Genomic DNA, 17,618 nt, shown 5'->3' with positions numbered 1-17,618 from the left:
GACACACAGCGAGAGAGAGAGAGACACACAGCGAGAGAGAGACACACAGCGAGAGAGAGAGAGACACACAGCGAGAGAGAGAGTCACACAGCGAGAGAGAGAGAGAGACACACAGCGAGAGAGAGAGAGACACACAGCGAGAGAGAGAGAGACACACAGCGAGCGAGAGTGAGAGAGAGACACACAGCGAGCGAGAGAGAGAGAGACACACAGCGAGAGAGAGAGAGAGAGACGCACAGCGAGAGAGAGAGAGAGACACAGCGAGAGAGAGACACACACAGCGAGAGAGAGAGAGACACACAGCGAGAGAGAGAGTCACACAGCGAGAGAGAGAGAGACACACAGCGAGAGAGAGAGAGACACACAGCGAGAGAGAGAGAGACACACAGGGAGAGAGAGAGAACACAGCGAGAGAGAGAGACACACAGCGAGAGAGAGAGAGAGACACACAGCGAGAGAGAGAGAGGGACACACAGCGAGAGAGAGAGAGAGAGAGAGAGAGAGAGACGCACAGCGAGAGACAGAGAGACACACAGCGAGAGAGAGAGAGACACACAGCGAGAGAGAGATACACAGCGAGAGAGAGAGACACACAGCGAGAGAGAGAGAGAGACACACAGCGAGAGAGAGAGACACACAGCGAGAGAGAGAGAGACACACAGCGAGAGAGAGAGACACACAGCGGGAGAGAGAGACACACAGCGGGAGCGAGAGAGAGACACAGCGAGAGAGAGAGACACACACAGCGAGCGAGAGACACAGCGAGCGAGAGAGAGAGAGAGAGACACACAGCGAGCGAGAGTGAGAGAGACACACAGCGAGCGAGAGTGAGAGAGAGACAGAGATAGAGAGACACAGCGAGGGAGAGAGAGAGAGCGAGACACAGCGAGCGAGAACGAGTCAGAGAGGGAGGACAGATGGAGTTGGAACAACTAGATATGAAGATAAACTGATATAATGCACAATTCAAACAGACCTGGTAATACTTGACTACTTGGTATTTATTATACTGATATTTATTGCAATATTTTCTAATCCACAGCCAAAACAAATACTTTTTTTGGAGTATTTGAATAGTTACTTTGTAAAAACCAAATAGTTTACAAAATTGTATTGAAGAGGATTTTTAAATACTTATTTCAAATCCTATTTCCAAATACCTGGGTAAACGCATGTTGCGTAATCGTACTGAAGGGAGCTAAGGAGTCAAGCGCAGGAGAGCAGAGATGTCAATGTAGCGTCTTTAATAGGCAAGTCCCAAAACGGTAGGTACAAGGTCCATAAACGCCGAGACAATGGAACACACAGTTACTCACGGAAGGATGAAAACAACGCTCCTACTAATAGATCGGTGATGGTTAGTAGGCCGGCGACGCCGACCGCCGAGCACCGCCCGAACAAGGAGAGGAACCACCTCTCGACCGCCGAGCACGCGAACAAGGAGAGGAACCACCTTCGACCGCCGAGCACCGCCCGAACAAGGAGAGGAACCACCTTCGACCGCCGAGCACCGCCCCCCGAACAAGGAGAGGAACCACCTCGACCGCCGAGCACCACCCGAACAAGGAGAGGAACCACCTTCGACCGCCGAGCACCACCGAACAAGGAGAGGAACCACCTTCGACCGCCGAGCCACCGCCCGAACAAGGAGAGGAACCACCTTCGACTGCCGAGCACCGCCCCGAACAAGGAGAGGAAACACCTTCGACTGCCCGAGCACCCCGCCCGAACAAGGAGAGGAACCACCTTCAACCGCCGAGCACCGCCCGAACAAGGAGAGGAACCACCTCTTCGACCGCCGAGCACCGCCCGAAAGGAGTAGGAACCACTTCAAACCGGCCGAGACACCGCACCGAGCCACCGCCCGAAACAAGGAGAGGAACCACCTTCGACGCCGAGCACCGCTCCGAACAAGAGAGGAAGTCTGACAACACATGGTAGTTTAGTTGAGCCAGTGTAGTATCCAAATGAAACAAATACTCCTTTCAAATTAAAAGATATCTGAAAACTTACTTTTAATGTATATTAAAGTAATTAATATATTTAAACAGCATTTGAATGCAGGTTTGCTTTGTTTGGGCCCAAAGATCTCTGGTCAAAGTAATGCACTATGTAGGAAATAGATATGTAATTTTGTGACACACCGTTATTCCTTGACCTACCACGTACGGTACTATATCAAAGGCAACAACAAACTCTAGCCTAGTAAGGCCCTGAACTTTCACTATGTAAAGATCTTTGACTTGCAAAACTAATCTCACATCATGAAGTTTGATACTTTAGAATGTAAAACAACTCGTTAATTAGCATAACGTGTTCCAGAACTCGTCATTAGAACTTCAGAACTCTCGTCCCAAACGACAGGTACTTCGTGATTCCTTTAATGAGGTAAATGTCACAGGGACACAGAGTAGGATGAGAAAATGAAAAGATATGGAGAGATTTAAAAAGAAAGAAAGAAAATATGCGGCAGAGAATAAATCAAAGGTTTTTCACCGTGTGCATGGTATGACTTGGTAGGACTTCAGTCTCTCTCGCTAACTTTAAAGGAGTGTTCTGATGTCTGATGAGGGTGACAGGAGTGGGTTTGAGACAGACAAATGACTTAAAAGGAAAGAAACTGTGAAAGGCGATTAAAGAGCTGAAAGGGAAAATATCTAAAATCACTGATGTCAACTTCCCACCATCTCTCTTTCAATCTCTCTCTCTGTCTCTCTTTCAATCTCTCTCTCTGTCTCTCTTTCAATCTCCTCTCTGTCTTCTTTCAATCTCTCTCTCTGTCTCTCTTTCAATCTCTCCTCTCTGTCTCTCTTTCAATCTCTCTCTCTGTCTCTCTTTCAATCTCTCTCTCTGTCTCTCTTTCAATCTCTCTCTCTGTCTCTCTTTCAATCTCTCTCTCTGTCTCTCTTTCAATCTCTCTCTCTGTCTCTCTTTCAATCTCTCTCTCTGTCTCTCTTTCAATCTCTCTCTCTGTCTCTCTTTATCTCTCTCTCTCTCTCTCTCTCTCTCTCTCTCTGTCTCTCTTTCAATCTCTCTCTGTCTCTCTTTCACTCTCTCTCTGTCTCTCTTTCAATCTCTCTCTCTGTCTCTTTTCAATCTCTCTCTCTCTCTCTCTTTCAATCTCTCTCTCTCTTTCAATCTCTCTCTCTGTCTCTCTTTCAATCTCTCTCTCTGTCTCTCTTTCAATCTCTCTCTCTGTCTCTCTTTCAATCTCTCTCTCTGTCTCTCTTTCAATCTCTCTCTCTGTCTCTCTTTCAATCTCTCTCTCTGTCTCTCTTTCAATCTCTCTCTCTTGTCTCTCTTTCAATCTCTCTCTCTGTCTCTCTTTCAATCTCTCTCTCTGTCTCTCTTTCAATCTCTCTCTCTGTCTCTCTTTCAATCTCTCTCTCTCTGTCTCTCTTTCAATCTCTCTCTCTGTCTCTCTTTCATCTCTCTCTCTCTGTCTCTCTTTCAATCTCTCTCTCTGTCTCTCTTTCAATCTCTCTCTCTGTCTCTCTTTCAATCTCTCTCTCTGTCTCTCTTTCAATCTCTCTCTCTGTCTCTCTTTCAATCTCTCTCTCTCTGTCTCTCTTTCAATCTCTCTCTCTGTCTCTCTCTCTCTCTCTCTGTCTCTCTTTCAATCTCTCTCTCTGTCTCTCTTTCACTCTCTCTCTCTGTCTCTCTTTCAATCTTCTCCTCTGTCTCTCTTTCAATCTCTCTCTCTGTCTCTCTTTCAATCTCTCTCTCTCTGTCTCTCTTTCAGATCTCTACGCTCTCTGTCCCCCCTCTCTCTCTCTCTTTCAACATCTCTCTCTGTCTCTCTTTCAATCTCTCTCTCTAGTCTCTCTTTTCAATCTCTTCATCTGTCTCTTTCAATCTCTCTCTCTGTCTCTCTTTCAATCTCTCTCTCTCTGTCTCTCTTTCAATCTCTCTCTCTGTCTCTCTTTCAATCTCTCTCTCTGTCTCTCTTTCACTCTCTCTCTCTCTGTCTCTCTTTCAATCTCTCTCTCTGTCTCTCTTTCAATCTCTCTCTCTCTGTCTCTCTTTCAATCTCTCTCTCTCTGTCTCTCTTTCAATCTCTCTCTCTGTCTCTCTCTCTCTCTGTCTCTCTTTCAATCTCTCTCTCTGTCTCTCTTTCAATCTCTCTCTCTGTCTCTCTTTCAATCTCTCTCTCTGTCTCTCTTTCAATCTCTCTCTGTCTCTCTTTCAATCTCTCTCTGTCTCTCTTTCAATCTCTCTCTCTGTCTCTTTCAATCTCTCTCTCTGTCTCTTTTCAATCTCTCTCTCTGTCTCTCTTTCAATCTCTCTCTCTGTCTCTCTTTCAATCTCTCTCTCTGTCTCTCTTTCAATCTCTCTCTCTTCTCTTTCAATCTCTCTCTCTGTCTCTCTTTCAATCTCTCTCTCTGTCTCTCTTTCAATCTCTCTCTCTGTCTCTCTTTCAATCTCTCTCTCTGTCTCTCTTTCAATCTCTCTCTCTGTCTCTCTTTCAATCTCTCTCTGTCTCTTTCAATCTCTCTCTCTGTCTCTCTGTCAATCTCTCTCTCTGTCTCTCTTTCAATCTCTCTCTGTCTCTCTTTCAATCTCTCTCTCTGTCTCTCTTTCAATCTCTCTCTCTGTCTCTCTTTCAATCTCTCTCTCTGTCTCTCTCCAATCTCTCTCTCTTTCAATCACTCTCTCTCTGTCTCTCTTTCAATCGCTCTCTCTGTCTCTCTTTCAATCTCTCTCTCTGTCTCTCTTTCAATCTCTCTCTCTCTGTCTCTCTTTCAATCTCTCTCTCTGTCTCTCTTTCAATCTCTCTCTCTGTCTCTCTTTCAATCTCTCTCTCTGTCTCTCTTTCAATCTCTCTCTCTCTGTCTCTCTTTTCAATCTCTCTCTCTGTCTCTCTTTCAATCACTCTCTCTCTGTCTCTCTTTCAATCTCTCTCTCTGTCTCTCTTTCAATCTCTCTCTCTCTGTCTCTCTTTCAATCTCTCTCTCTGTCTCTCTTTCAATCTCTCTCACTCTGTCTCTCTTTCAATCTCTCTCTCTCTGTCTCTCTTTCAATCTCTCTCTCTCTGTCTCTCTTTCAATCTCTCTCTCTCTGTCTCTCTTTCAATCTCTCTCTCTGTCTCTCTTTCAATCTCTCTCTCTGTCTCTCTCTCAATCTCTCTCTCTGTCTCTCTTTCAATCTCTCTCACTCGTCTCTCTTTCAATCTCTCTCTCTGCTCTCTTTCAATCTCTCTCTCTTGTCTCTCTTTCAATCTCTCTCTCTGTCTCTTTCAATCTCTCTCTGTCTCTCTTTCAATCTCTCTCTCTGTCTCTCTTTCAATCTCTCTCTCTGTCTCTCTTTCAATCTCTCTCTCTCTGTCTCTCTTTCAATCTCTCTCTCTGTCTCTCTTTCAATCTCTCTCTCTCTGTCTCTCTTTCAATCTGTCTCTTTCAATCGCTCTCTCTCTGTCTCTCTTTCAATCTGTCTCTCTTTCAATCTCTCTCTCTGTCTCTCTGTCTCTCTGTCAATCTCTCTGTCTCTCTGTCTCTCTCTCTCTCTCTCTCTGTCTCTGTCTCTCTGTCTCTGTCTCTCTGTCAATCTCTCTCTCTCTGTCTCTCTGTGTCTCTCTGTCTCTCTGTCTCTCTGTCTCTCTCTCTGTCTCTGTCTCTCTGTCTCTCTCTGTCTCTCTGTCAATCTCTCTGTCTCTCTCTCTCTCTCTCTCTCTGTCTCTCTGTCTCTGTCAATCTCTCTGTATCTCTTTCAATCTCTTTCTCTCTCTCTGTCTCTCTGTCTCTCTGTCTCTCTCTCTCTCTCTCTCTCTCTGTCTCTCTCTCTCTCTCTCTCTCTCTCTCAAAAGCTCAACCCCGTAACCTCCTCCTTCACCAACATATCTCTCTATGTGGTGTCAACCAACCTCTCTCTCTCCCCTCTTTCCTCATCCTTTCCTCCCTATCGCACACCCCTGCCGTCCCTCTCTTCGCCCCCAAAATAATTACAAGTGCTAATTTGCCCTCCTCTTCATTATATTAGTTTGCTCCTATCACTTCAACTTCCTGTCCTCTCCTCTCAGCTCAGTCTGATCAGTCCTCTTCATTAGATTTGTTTACATTCCAAAGTCCTTCCAACATCAAATCACATTTTATTGGTCACATGCCCCGAATACAACAGGTGTAGAACTTACAATGAAATGCTTAATTACAAGCCATTAATGCAGTTAAGAAAAATATGTGTTATGTAAAAGTAAAAAATAAGAAATAAAAATAAACTAATAATTAAAAAGAAGTAAAATAACAATAGAGAGGCAGGTAACCTAGTGGTTAGAGAGGCAGGTAGCCTAGTGGTTAGAGAGGCAGGTAGCCTAGTGGTTAGAGAGGCAGGTAGTCTAGTGGTTAGAGAGGAAGGTAGCCTAGTGGTTAGAGAGGCAGGTAGTCTAGTGGTTAGAGAGGCAGGTAGCCTAGTGGTTAGAGAGGAAGGTAACCTAGTGGTTAGAGATGCAGGTAGCCTAGTGGTTAGAGAGGCGGGTACCCTAGTGGTTAGAGAGGCAGGTAGCCTAGTGGTTAGAGAGGCAGGTAGCCTAGTGGTTAGAGAGGCAGGTAGCCTAGTGGTTAGAGAGGCAGGTAGCCTAGTGGTTAGAGGGGGCAGGTAGCCTAGTGGTTAGAGAGGCGGGTAGCCTAGTGGTTAGAGGGGCAGGTAGCCTAGTGGTTAGAGAGGCAGGTAACCTAGTGGTTAGAGAGGCAGGTAGCCTAGTGGTTAGAGAGGCGGGTACCCTAGTGGTTAGAGAGGCAGGTAGCCTAGTGGTTAGAGAGGCAGGTAGCCTAGTGGTTAGAGAGGCAGGTAGCCTAGTGGTTAGAGAGGCAGGTAGCCTAGTGGTTAGAGGGGCAGGTAGCCTAGTGGTTAGAGAGGCGGGTAGCCTAGTGGTTAGAGGGGCAGGTAGCCTAGTGGTTAGAGAGGCAGGTAACCTAGTGGTTAGAGAGGCAGGTAGCCTAGTGGTTAGAGAGGCGGGTACCCTAGTGGTTAGAGAGGCAGGTAGCCTAGTGGTTAGAGAGGCAGGTAGCCTAGTGGTTAGAGAGGCAGGTAGCCTAGTGGTTAGAGAGGCAGGTAGCCTAGTGGTTAGAGGGGCAGGTAGCCTAGTGGTTAGAGAGGCGGGTAGCCTAGTGGTTAGAGGGGCAGGTAGCCTAGTGGTTAGAGAGGCAGGTAGCCTAGTGGTTAGAGAGGCAGGTAACCTAGTGGTTAGAGAGGCAGGTAGCCTAGTGGTTAGAGAGGCAGGTAGCCTAGTGGTTAGAGAGGCAGGTAGCCTAGTGGTTAGAGAGGCAGGTAGCCTAGTGGTTAGAGAGGCAGGTAGCCTAGTGGTTAGAGAGGCAGGTAGCCTAGTGGTTAGAGAGGAAGGTAACCTAGTGGTTAGAGAGGCAGGTAGCCTAGTGGTTAGAGAGGCAGGTAGCCTAGTGGTTAGAGAGGCAGGTAGCCTAGTGGTTAGAGAGGCAGGTAACCTAGTGGTTAGAGAGGCATGTAGCCTAGTGGTTAGAGAGGAAGGTAACCTAGTGGTTAGAGAGGCGGGTAGCCTAGTGGTTAGAGAGGCGGGTAGTCTAGTGGTTAGAGAGGCGGGTAGCCTAGTGGTTAGAGAGGCGGGTAGCCTAGTGGTTAGAGAGGCGGGTAGCCTAGTGGTTAGAGAGGCGGGTAGCCTAGTGGTTAGAGAGGGCGGGTAGCCTAGTGGTTAGAGAGCGGGTACGCTAGTGGTTAGAGAGCGGGTAGCCTAGAGAGACGGTAGCCTAGTGGTTAGAGAGGCGGTAGCCTAGTGGTTAGAGAGGCGGTAGCCTAGTGGTTAGAGAGAGGGGGGTAGCCTATTGGTTAGAGAGGCGGGTAGCCTTGTGGTTAGAGAGGTGGGTAGCCTAGTGGTTAGAGGAGCGGGTAGCCTAGTGGTTAGAGAGGCGGGTAGCCTTGTGGTTAGAGAGACGGGTAGCCTAGTGGTTAGAGAGGACGGGTAGCCTAGTGGTTAGAGAGGGCGGGGTTAAGCCTCGTGGTTAGAGAGGCGGGTAGGCTAGTGGTTAGAGAGGCGGGTAGCCTAGTGGTTAGAGAGGCGGGTAGCCTAGTGGTAGAGAGGCGGGTAGCCTAGTGGTTAGAGAGGCGGTAGCCTAGTGGTTAGAGTGGCGGGTAGCCTAGTGGTTAAGAGAAGGGTAACCTAGTGGTTAGAGAGGCGGGTAGCCTAGTGGTTAGAGAGGGCGGGTAGACTAGTGGTAGAGAGACGGGTAGCCTAGTGGTCTTAGAGAGGCGGGTAGCCTAGTGGTTAGAGAGGCGGGTAGCCTAGTGGTTAGAGAGGCGGGTACCTAGTGGTTAGAGAGGCGGGTAGCCTAGTGCTTAGAGAGGCGGTAGCCGAGTGGTTAGAGAGGGCGGGTAGCCTAGTGCTTAGAGAGCGGGTAGCCTAGTGGTTAGAGAGGCGGGTGGTAGCCTAGTGGTTAGAGAGGCGGGTAGGCTAGTGTTAGAGAGGGCGGTAGCCTAGTGGTTAGAGAGACGGGTACCTAGTGGTTAGAGAGGCGGGTAGCCTAGTGGTTTAGAGAGGCGGTAGCCTAGTGGTTAGAGAGGCGGGTAGCCTAGTGGTTAGAGAGGCGGGTAGCCTAGTGGTTAGAGAGGCGGGTAGCCTAGTGGTTAGAGAGGCGGGTAACCTAGTGGTTAGAGGGGCGGGTAGCCTAGTGGTTAGAGAGGCGGTTGCCTAGTGGTTGGAGAGAGGCGGGTAGCCTAGTGCTTAGCGAGGGCGTGGTTAGAGGCGGGTAGCCTAGTGGTTAGAGAGGCGGGTAGCCTAGTGGTTAGAGAGGCGGGTAGCCTAGTGGTTAGAGAGGCGGGTAGCCTAGTGGTTAGAGAGGCGGGTAGCCTAGTGGTTAGAGAGGCGGGTAGCCTAGTGCTTAGAGAGGCGGGTAGCCTAGTGGTTAGAGAGGCGGGTAGCCTAGTGGTTAGAGAGGCGGGTAGCCTAGTGGTTAGAGAGGCGGGTTGCCTAGTGGTTAGAGAGGCGGGTAGCCTAGTGCTTAGCGAGGCGGGTAGCCTAGTGGTTAGAGAGGCGGGTAGCTTAGTGGTTAGAGAGGCGGGTAGCCTAGTGGTTAGAGAGGCGGGTAGCCTAGTGGTTAGAGAGGCGGGTAGCCTAGTGGTTAGAGAGGCGGGTAACCTAGTGGTTAGAGAGGCGGGTAGTCCTAGTGGTTAGAGAGGCGGGTAGCCTAGTGGTTAGAGAGGCGGGTAGCCTAGTGGTTGAGAGAGGCGGGTAGGCTAGTGGTTAGAGAGCGGGTAGCCTAGTGGTTAGAGAGGCGGGTAGCCTAGTGGTTAGAGAGGCGGGTAGCCTAGTGGTTAGAGAGGCGGGTAGCCTAGTGGTTAGAGTGGCGGGTAGCCTAGTGGTTAGAGAGACGGGTAGCCTAGTGGTTAGAGAGGCGGGTAGCCTAGTGGTTAGAGAGGCGGGTAGCCTAGTGGTTAGAGAGACGGGTAGCCTAGTGGTTAGAGAGGCGGGTAGCCTAGTGGTTAGAGAGGCGGGTAGCCTAGTGGTTAGAGAGGCGGGTAACTAGTGGTTAGAGAGGCGGGTAGCCTAGTGCTTAGAGAGGCGGGTAGCCTAGTGGTTAGAGAGGCGGGTAGCCTAGTGCTTAGAGAGGCGGGTAGCCTAGTGGTTAGAGAGGCGGGTAGCCTAGTGGTTAGAGAGGCGGGTAGCCTAGTGGTTAGAGAGGGGGGAGCCTAGTGGTTAGAGAGACGGGTAGCCTAGTGGTTAGAGAGGCGGGTAGCGCTAGTGGTTAGAGAGGCGGGTAGCCTAGTGTTAGAGAGGCGGGTAGCCTAGTGGTTAGAGAGGCGGGTAGCCTAGTGGTTAGAGAGGCGGGTAGCCTAGTGGTAGAGAGGGGGTAACCTAGTGGTTAGGGGCAGGTAGCCTAGTGGTTAGAGAGGCGGGTTGCCTAGTAGTTGGAGAGGCGGGTAGCCTAGTGCTTAGCGAGGCGGGTAGCCTAGTGGTTAGAGAGGCGGGTAGCCTAGTGGTTAGAGAGGCGGGTAGCCTAGTGGTTAGAGAGGCGGGTAGCCTAGTGGTTAGAGGGCGGTAGCCTAGTGGTTAGAGAGGCGGGTAGCCTAGTGGTTAGAGAGACGGGTAGCCTAGTTGTTAGAGAGGCGGGTAGCCTAGTGGTTAGAGAGGCGGGTAGCCTAGTGGTTAGAGAGGCGGGTAGCCTAGTGGTTAGAGAGGCGGGTAGCCTAGTGCTTAGAGAGGCGGGTAGCCTAGTGGTTAGAGAGGCGGGTAGCCTAGTGGTTAGAGAGGCGGGTAGCCTAGTGGTTAGAGAGGCGGGTAGCCTAGTGGTTAGAGAGGCGGGTAGCCTAGTGGTTAGAGAGGCGGGTAGCCTAGTGGTTAGAGAGGCGGGTAGCCTAGTGGTTAGAGAGGCGGGGTAGCCTAGTGGTTAGAGAGGCGGGTAGCCTAGTGGTTAGAGAGGCGGGTAGCCTAGTTGTTAGAGAGGCGGGTAGCCTAGTGGTTAGAGAGGCGGGTAGTCCTAGTGGTTAGAGAGGCGGGTAGCCTAGTGGTTAGAGAGGCGGGTTAGCCTAGTGGTTAGAGAGGCGGGTAGCCTAGTGGTTAGAGAGGCGGGTAGCCTAGTGGTTAGAGCGGCAGGGTAGCCTAGTGGTTAGAGAGGCGGGTTGCCTAGTAGTTAGAGAGGCGGGTAGCCTAGGGTTAGAGAGGCGGGTAGCCTAGTGGCTTAGCGAGGCGGGTAGCCTAGTGGTTAGAGAGGCGGGTAGCCTAGTGGTTAGAGAGGCGGGTAGCCTAGTGGTTAGAGAGGCGGGTAGCCTAGTGGTTAGAGAGGCGGGTAGCCTAGTGGTTAGAGAGGCGGGTAGCCTAGTGGTTAGAGAGACGGGTAGCCTAGTTGTTAGAGAGGCGGGTAGCCTAGTGGTTAGAGAGGCGGGTAGCCTAGTGGTTAGAGAGGCGGGTAGCCTAGTGGTTAGAGAGGCGGGTAGCCTAGTGCTTAGAGAGGCGGGTAGCCTAGTGGTTAGAGAGGCGGGGAGCCTAGTGGTTAGAGAGGCGGGGAGCCTAGTGGTTAGAGAGGGCGGGTGCCTAGTGGTTAGAGAGGCGGGCGGTAGCCTAGTGGTTAGAGAGGCGGGTAGCCTAGTGGTTAGAGAGGCGGGTAGCCTAGTGGTTAGAGAGGCGGGTAGCCTAGTGGTTTAGAGAGGCGGGTAGCCTAGTGGTTAGAGAGACGGGTAGCCTAGTTGTTAGAGAGGCGGGTAGCCTAGTGGTTAGAGAGGCGGGTAGCCTAGTGGTTAGAGAGGCGGGTAGCCTATTGGTTAGAGAGGCGGGTAGCCTTGTGGTTAGAGAGGCGGGTAGCCTAGTGGTTAGAGAGGCGGGTAGCCCAGTGGTTAGAGAGGCGGGTAGCCTTGTGGTTAGAGAGACGGGTAGCCTAGTGGTTAGAGAGGCGGGTAGCCTAGTGGTTAGAGAGGCGGGTAGCCTAGTGGTTAGAGAGGCGGGTAGGCTAGTGGTTAGAGAGGCGGGTAGCCTAGTGGTTAGAGAGGCAGGTAGCCTAGTGGTTAGAGAGGCGGGTAGCCTAGTGGTTAGAGAGGCGGGTAGCCTAGTGGTTAGAGTGGCGGGTAGCCTAGTGGTTAGAGAGACGGGTAACCTAGTGGTTAGAGAGGCGGGTAGCCTAGTGGTTAGAGAGGCGGGTAGCCTAGTGGTTAGAGAGGCGGGTAGCCTAGTGGTTAGAGAGGCGGGTAGCCTAGTGGTTAGAGAGGCGGGTAGCCTAGTGGTTAGAGAGGCGGGTAACCTAGTGGTTAGAGAGGCGGGTAGCCTAGTGCTTAGAGAGGCGGGTAGCCTAGTGCTTAGAGAGGCGGGTAGCCTAGTGCTTAGAGAGGCGGGTAGCCTAGTGGTTAGAGAGGCGGGTAGCCTAGTGGTTAGAGAGGCGGGTAGGCTAGTGGTTAGAGAGGCGGGTAGCCTAGTGGTTAGAGAGACGGGTAGCCTAGTGGTTAGAGAGGCAGGTAGCCTAGTGGTTAGAGAGGCGGGTAGCCTAGTGGTTAGAGAGGGCGGGTAGCCTAGTGGTTAGAGAGGCGGGTAGCCTAGTGGTTAGAGAGGCGGGTAGCCTAGTGGTTAGAGAGGCGGGTAACCTAGTGTTTAGAGGGGCGGGTAGCCTAGTGGTTAGAGAGGCGGGTTGCCTAGTGGTTGGAGAGGCGGGTAGCCTAGTGCTTAGCGAGGCGGGTAGCCTAGTGGTTAGAGAGGCGGGTAGCCTAGTGGTTAGAGAGGCGGGTAGCCTAGTGGTTAGAGAGGCGGGTAGCCTAGTGGTTAGAGAGGCGGGTAGCCTAGTGGTTAGAGAGGCGGGTAGCCTAGTGGTTAGAGAGGCGGGTAGCCTAGTGCTTAGAGAGGCGGGTAGCCTAGTGGTTAGAGAGGCGGGTAACCTAGTGGTTAGAGGGGCGGGTAGCCTAGTGGTTAGAGAGGCGGGTTGCCTAGTGGTTAGAGAGGCGGGTAGCCTAGTGCTTAGCGAGGCGGGTAGCCTAGTGGTTAGAGAGGCGGGTAGCTTAGTGGTTAGAGAGGCGGGTAGCCTAGTGGTTAGAGAGGCGGGTAGCCTAGTGGTTAGAGAGGCGGGTAGCCTAGTGGTTAGAGAGGCGGGTAACCTAGTGGTTAGAGAGGCGGGTAGCCTAGTGGTTAGAGAGGGCGGGTAGCCTAGTGGTTAGAGAGGCGGGTAGCCTAGTGGTTAGAGAGGCGGGTAGGCTAGTGGTTAGAGAGGCGGGTAGCCTAGTGGTTAGAGAGGCGGGTAGCCTAGTGGTTAGAGAGGCGGGTAGCCTAGTGGTTAGAGAGGCGGGTAGCCTAGTGGTTAGAGTGGCGGGTAGCCTAGTGGTTAGAGAGACGGGTAGCCTAGTGGTTAGAGAGGCGGGTAGCCTAGTGGTTAGAGAGGCGGGTAGCCTAGTGGTTAGAGAGACGGGTAGCCTAGTGGTTAGAGAGGCGGGTAGCCTAGTGGTTAGAGAGGCGGGTAGCCTAGTGGTTAGAGAGGCGGGTAACCTAGTGGTTAGAGAGGCGGGTAGCCTAGTGCTTAGAGAGGCGGGTAGCCTAGTGGTTAGAGAGGCGGGTAGCCTAGTGCTTAGAGAGGCGGGTAGCCTAGTGGTTAGAGAGGCGGGTAGCCTAGTGGTTAGAGAGGCGGGTAGCCTAGTGGTTAGAGAGGCGGGTAGCCTAGTGGTTAGAGAGACGGGTAGCCTAGTGGTTAGAGAGGCGGGTAGCCTAGTGGTTAGAGAGGCGGGTAGCCTAGTGGTTAGAGAGGCGGGTAGCCTAGTGGTTAGAGAGGCGGGTAGCCTAGTGGTTAGAGAGGGCGGTAGCCTAGTGGTTAGGGGGTAGCCTAGTGGGTTGAGAGGCGGGTAACCTAGTGGTTAGAGGGGCAGGTAGCCTAGTGGTTAGAGAGGCGGGTTGCCTAGTAGTTGGAGAGGCGGGTAGCCTAGTGCTTAGCGGGAGGCGTGGTTAGCCTAGTGGTAGAGAGGCGGGTTAGCCTAGTGGTTAGAGAGGCGGGTAGCCTAGTGGTTAGAGAGGCGGGTAGCCTAGTGGTTAGAGAGGCGGGTAGCCTAGTGGTTTAGAGAGGCGGGTAGCCTAGTGTTAGAGAGACGGGTAGCCTAGTTGTTAGAGAGGCGGGTAGCCTAGTTGGTTAGAGAGGCGGGTAGTCCCTAGTGGTTAGAGATGCGGGTAGCTATTGTTAGAGAGGACGGGTAGGCCTTTGTGGTTAGAGAGGGCGGTAAGCCTAGTGGTTAGAGAGGCGGGTAGCCTAGTGGTTAGAGAGGCGGGTAGCCTTGTGGTTAGAGAGACGGGTAGCCTAGTGGTTAGAGAGGCGGGTAGCCTAGTGGTTAGAGAGGCGGGTAGCCTAGTGGTTAGAGAGGCAGGTAGCCTAGTGGTTAGAGAGGCGGGTAGCCTAGTGGTTAGAGAGGCGGGTAGCCTAGTGGTTAGAGTGGCGGGTAGCCTAGTGGTTAGAGAGACGGGTAACCTAGTGGTTAGAGAGGCGGGTAGCCTAGTGGTTAGAGAGGCGGGGTAGCCTAGTGGTTAGAGAGACGGGTAGCCTAGTGGTTAGAGAGGCGGGTAGCCTAGTGGTTAGAGAGGCGGGTAGCCTAGTGGTTAGAGAGGCGGGTAGCCTAGTGGTTAGAGAGGCGGGTAGCCTAGTGCTTAGAGAGGCGGGTAGCCTAGTGCTTAGAGAGGCGGGTAGCCTAGTGCTTAGAGAGGCGGGTAGCTAGTGTTAGAGAGGCGGGTTAGCCTAGTGGTTAGAGAGGCGGGTAGGCTAGTGGTTAGAGAGGCGGGTAGCCTAGTGGTAGAGAGACGGGTAGCCTAGTGGGTTAGAGAGGCGGGTAGCCTAGTGGTTAGAGAGGCGGGTAGCCTAGTGGTTAGAGAGGCGGGTAGCCTAGTGGTTAGAGAGGCGGGTAGCCTAGTGGTTAGAGAGGCGGGTAGCCTAGTGGTTAGAGAGGCGGGTAACCTAGTGGTTAGAGGGCGGGTAGCCTAGTGGTTAGAGAGGCGGGTTGCCTAGTGGTTGGAGAGGCGGGTAGCCTAGTGCTTAGCGAGGCGGTAGCCTAGTGGTTAGAGAGGCGGGTAGCCTAGTGGTTAGAGAGGCGGGTAGCCTAGTGGTTAGAGAGGCGGTAGCCTAGTGGTTAGAGAGGCGGGTAGCCTAGTGGTTAGAGAGGGGGTAGCCTAGTGGTTAGAGAGGCAGGATGGGGGTAGCCTAGTGCTTAGAGAGGCGGGTAGCCTAGTGGTTAGAGAGGCGGGTAACCTAGTGGTTGGGGGGTAGCCTAGTGGTTAGAGGCGTGTTGCCTAGTGGTTAGAGAGGCGGGTAGCCTAGTGCTTAGCGAGGCGGTAGCCTAGTGGTTAGAGAGGCGGGTAGCTAGTGGTTAGAGAGGGCGGGTAGCCTAGTGGTTAGAGAGGCGGGTAGCCTAGTGGTTAGAGAGGCGGGTAGCCTAGTGGTTAGAGAGGCGGGTAACCTAGTGGTTAGAGAGCGGGTAGCTAGTGGTTAGAGAGGCGGGTAGCCTAGTGGTTAGAGAGGCGGGTAGCCTAGTGGTTAGAGAGGCGGGTAGGCTAGTGGTTAGAGAGGCGGGTAGCCTAGTGGTTAGAGAGGCGGGTAGCCTAGTGGTTAGAGAGGCGGGTAGCCTAGTGGTTAGAGAGGCGGGTACCTAGTGGTTAGAGTGGCGGGTAGCCTAGTGGTTAGAGAGACGGGTAGCCTAGTGGTTAGAGAGGCGGGTAGCCTAGTGGTTAGAGAGGCGGGTAGCCTAGTGGTTAGAGAGACGGGTAGCCTAGTGGTTAGAGAGGCGGGTAGCCTAGTGGTTAGAGAGGCGGGTAGCCTAGTGGTTAGAGAGGCGGGTAACCTAGTGGTTAGAGAGGCGGGTAGCCTAGTGCTTAGAAGGCGGGTAGCCTAGGGTTAGAGAGGCGGGTAGCCTAGTGCTTAGAGAGGCGGGTAGCCTAGTGGTTAGAGAGGCGGGTAGCCTAGTGGTTAGAGAGGCGGGTAGCCTAGTGGTTAGAGAGGCGGGTAGCCTAGTGGTTAGAGAGACGGGTAGCCTAAGTGGTTAGAGAGGCGGGTAGCCTAGTGGTTAGAGAGGCGGGTAGCCTAGTGGTTAGAGAGGCGGGTAGCCTAGTGGTTAGAGAGGCGGGTAGCCTAGTGGTTAGAGAGGCGGGTAGCCTAGTGGTTAGAGAGGCGGGTAACCTAGTGGTTAGAGGGGCAGGTAGCCTAGTGGTTAGAGAGGCGGGTTGCCTAGTAGTTGGAGAGGCGGGTAGCCTAGTGCTTAGCGAGGCGGGTAGCCTAGTGGTTAGAGAGGCGGGTAGCCTAGTGGTTAGAGAGGCGGGTAGCCTAGTGGTTAGAGAGGGCGGGTAGCCTAGTGGTTAGAGAGGCGGGTAGCCTAGTGGTTAGAGAGGCGGGTAGCCTAGTGGTTATAGAGAGCGAGGTAGCCTAGTGTGTTAGAGAGGCGGGTAGCCTAGTGGTTAGAGAGCGGGTAGGCCTAGTGGTTAGAGAGGCGGGTAGCCTAGTGCTTAGAGAGGCGGGTAGCCTAGTGGTTAGAGAGGCGGGTAGACTAGTGGTTAGAGAGGCGGGTAGCCTAGTGTTTAGAGAGGCGGGTAGCTAGTGGTTAGAGAGTACGGGTAGCCTAGTGTTAGAGAGGCGGGTAGCCTAGTGGTTAGAGAGGCGGGTAGCCTAGTGGTTGAGAGGCGGGTAGCCTAGTGGTTAGAGAGGCGGGTAGCCTAGTGGTTAGAGAGCGGGTAGCCTAGTGGTTAGAGAGACGGGTAGCCTAGTGGTTAGAGAGGCGGGTAGCCTAGTGGTTAGAGAGGCGGATAGCCTAGTGGTTAGAGAGGCGGGTAGCCTAGTGGTTAGAGAGGCGGGTAGCCTAGTGGTTAGAGAGGCGGGTAGCCTAGTGGTTAGAGGGGCGGGTAAGCCTAGTGGTTAGAGAGGCGGGTAAGCCTAGTGGTTAGGAGCGGGTAACCTAGTGGTTTAGAGAGGCGGGTAGCCTAGTGGTTAGAGAGGCGGGTAGCCTAGTGGTTAGAGAGGCAGGTAGCCTAGTGGTTAGAGAGGCAGGTAGCCTAGTGGTTAGAGAGGCAGGTAGCCTAGTGGTTAGAGAGGCAGGTAGCCTAGTGGTTAGAGCATTGGACTAGTAACTGAAAGGTTGCAGCATCAAATCCCTGAGCCGACAAGGTAAACTGTCGTTCTGTCGTTCTGCCACTGAACAAGGCAGTTAACTCACTGCTCCTAGGCTGTCATTGAAAATAAGAATTTGACTTGCCTGATTAAATAAAGGTTAAATAAAAATATACAATGGATAACAGTACAAAGTCAATGTGCAGGGGCACTGGTTAGTTTAGGTAATAAGTACATGTAGAGTTAAAATGACTATGCATAGATAATACACACAGAATTGCAGCAGTGTACAAGAGGGGGGGGAGGGCAATGCAAATAGTCTGGGTAGCCATTTGATTAGCTGTTCAGGAGATTTATGGCTTGGGGGTAGAAGCTGTTTAGAAGCCTTTTGGACCTAGACTTCGTGCTCCGGTACCGCTTGTCGTGCGGTAGCAGAGAGAACACTCTATGACTAGGTTGGCTGGAGTCTTTGACACTTTTTAAGGCCTTCCTCTGACACCGCTTGGTATAGAGTTCCTGGATGGCAGGAAGCTTAGCCCCAGTGATGTATGGGCCGTACACTCTACCCTCTGTAACGCCAGTGGCTTGTGGTCGGACTCCAAGCAGTTGCCATACAAGGCGGTGATGCAACCAGTCAAGATGCTCTCGATGGTGCAGCTGTAGAACTTTGTCAGGTATCAGGAGTTATGTACCTGTATTCAGTGAAGAGTTACCTTTACTTTCTCAGTTTTTTCATCCTGAGGCACAAACACACACACACATAAACACACACACACAGTGAAGAGAGAGTTTGATGTGTGATGAGGTGTTACCTTCCTAAAGTACAGTAGGTGCTGAACAGGAACAAGAGGATCCAGAAGAAAAACTGTCTGTGAGTCAAAGGATTACAGCAAATGTATATTTTCACTGTGTCTGTGTCATACTACTAGTAGATATACTAGTCTAGAGGAGTGATGTCACTGTGTCATACTACTACTAGATATACTAGTATAGAGGAGTGATGTCACTGTGTCATACTACTACTAGATATTATAGTATAGAGGAGTGATGTCACTGTGTCTGTGTCATACTACTACTAGATATACTAGTCTAGAGGAGTGATGTCACTGTGTCTGTGTCATA

This window comes from Salmo trutta, unplaced genomic scaffold (genome assembly GCF_901001165.1).
Source record: "Salmo trutta unplaced genomic scaffold, fSalTru1.1, whole genome shotgun sequence".
Lineage (NCBI taxonomy): Eukaryota > Metazoa > Chordata > Actinopteri > Salmoniformes > Salmonidae > Salmo > Salmo trutta.
This window is presented reverse-complemented; position numbering follows the sequence as displayed.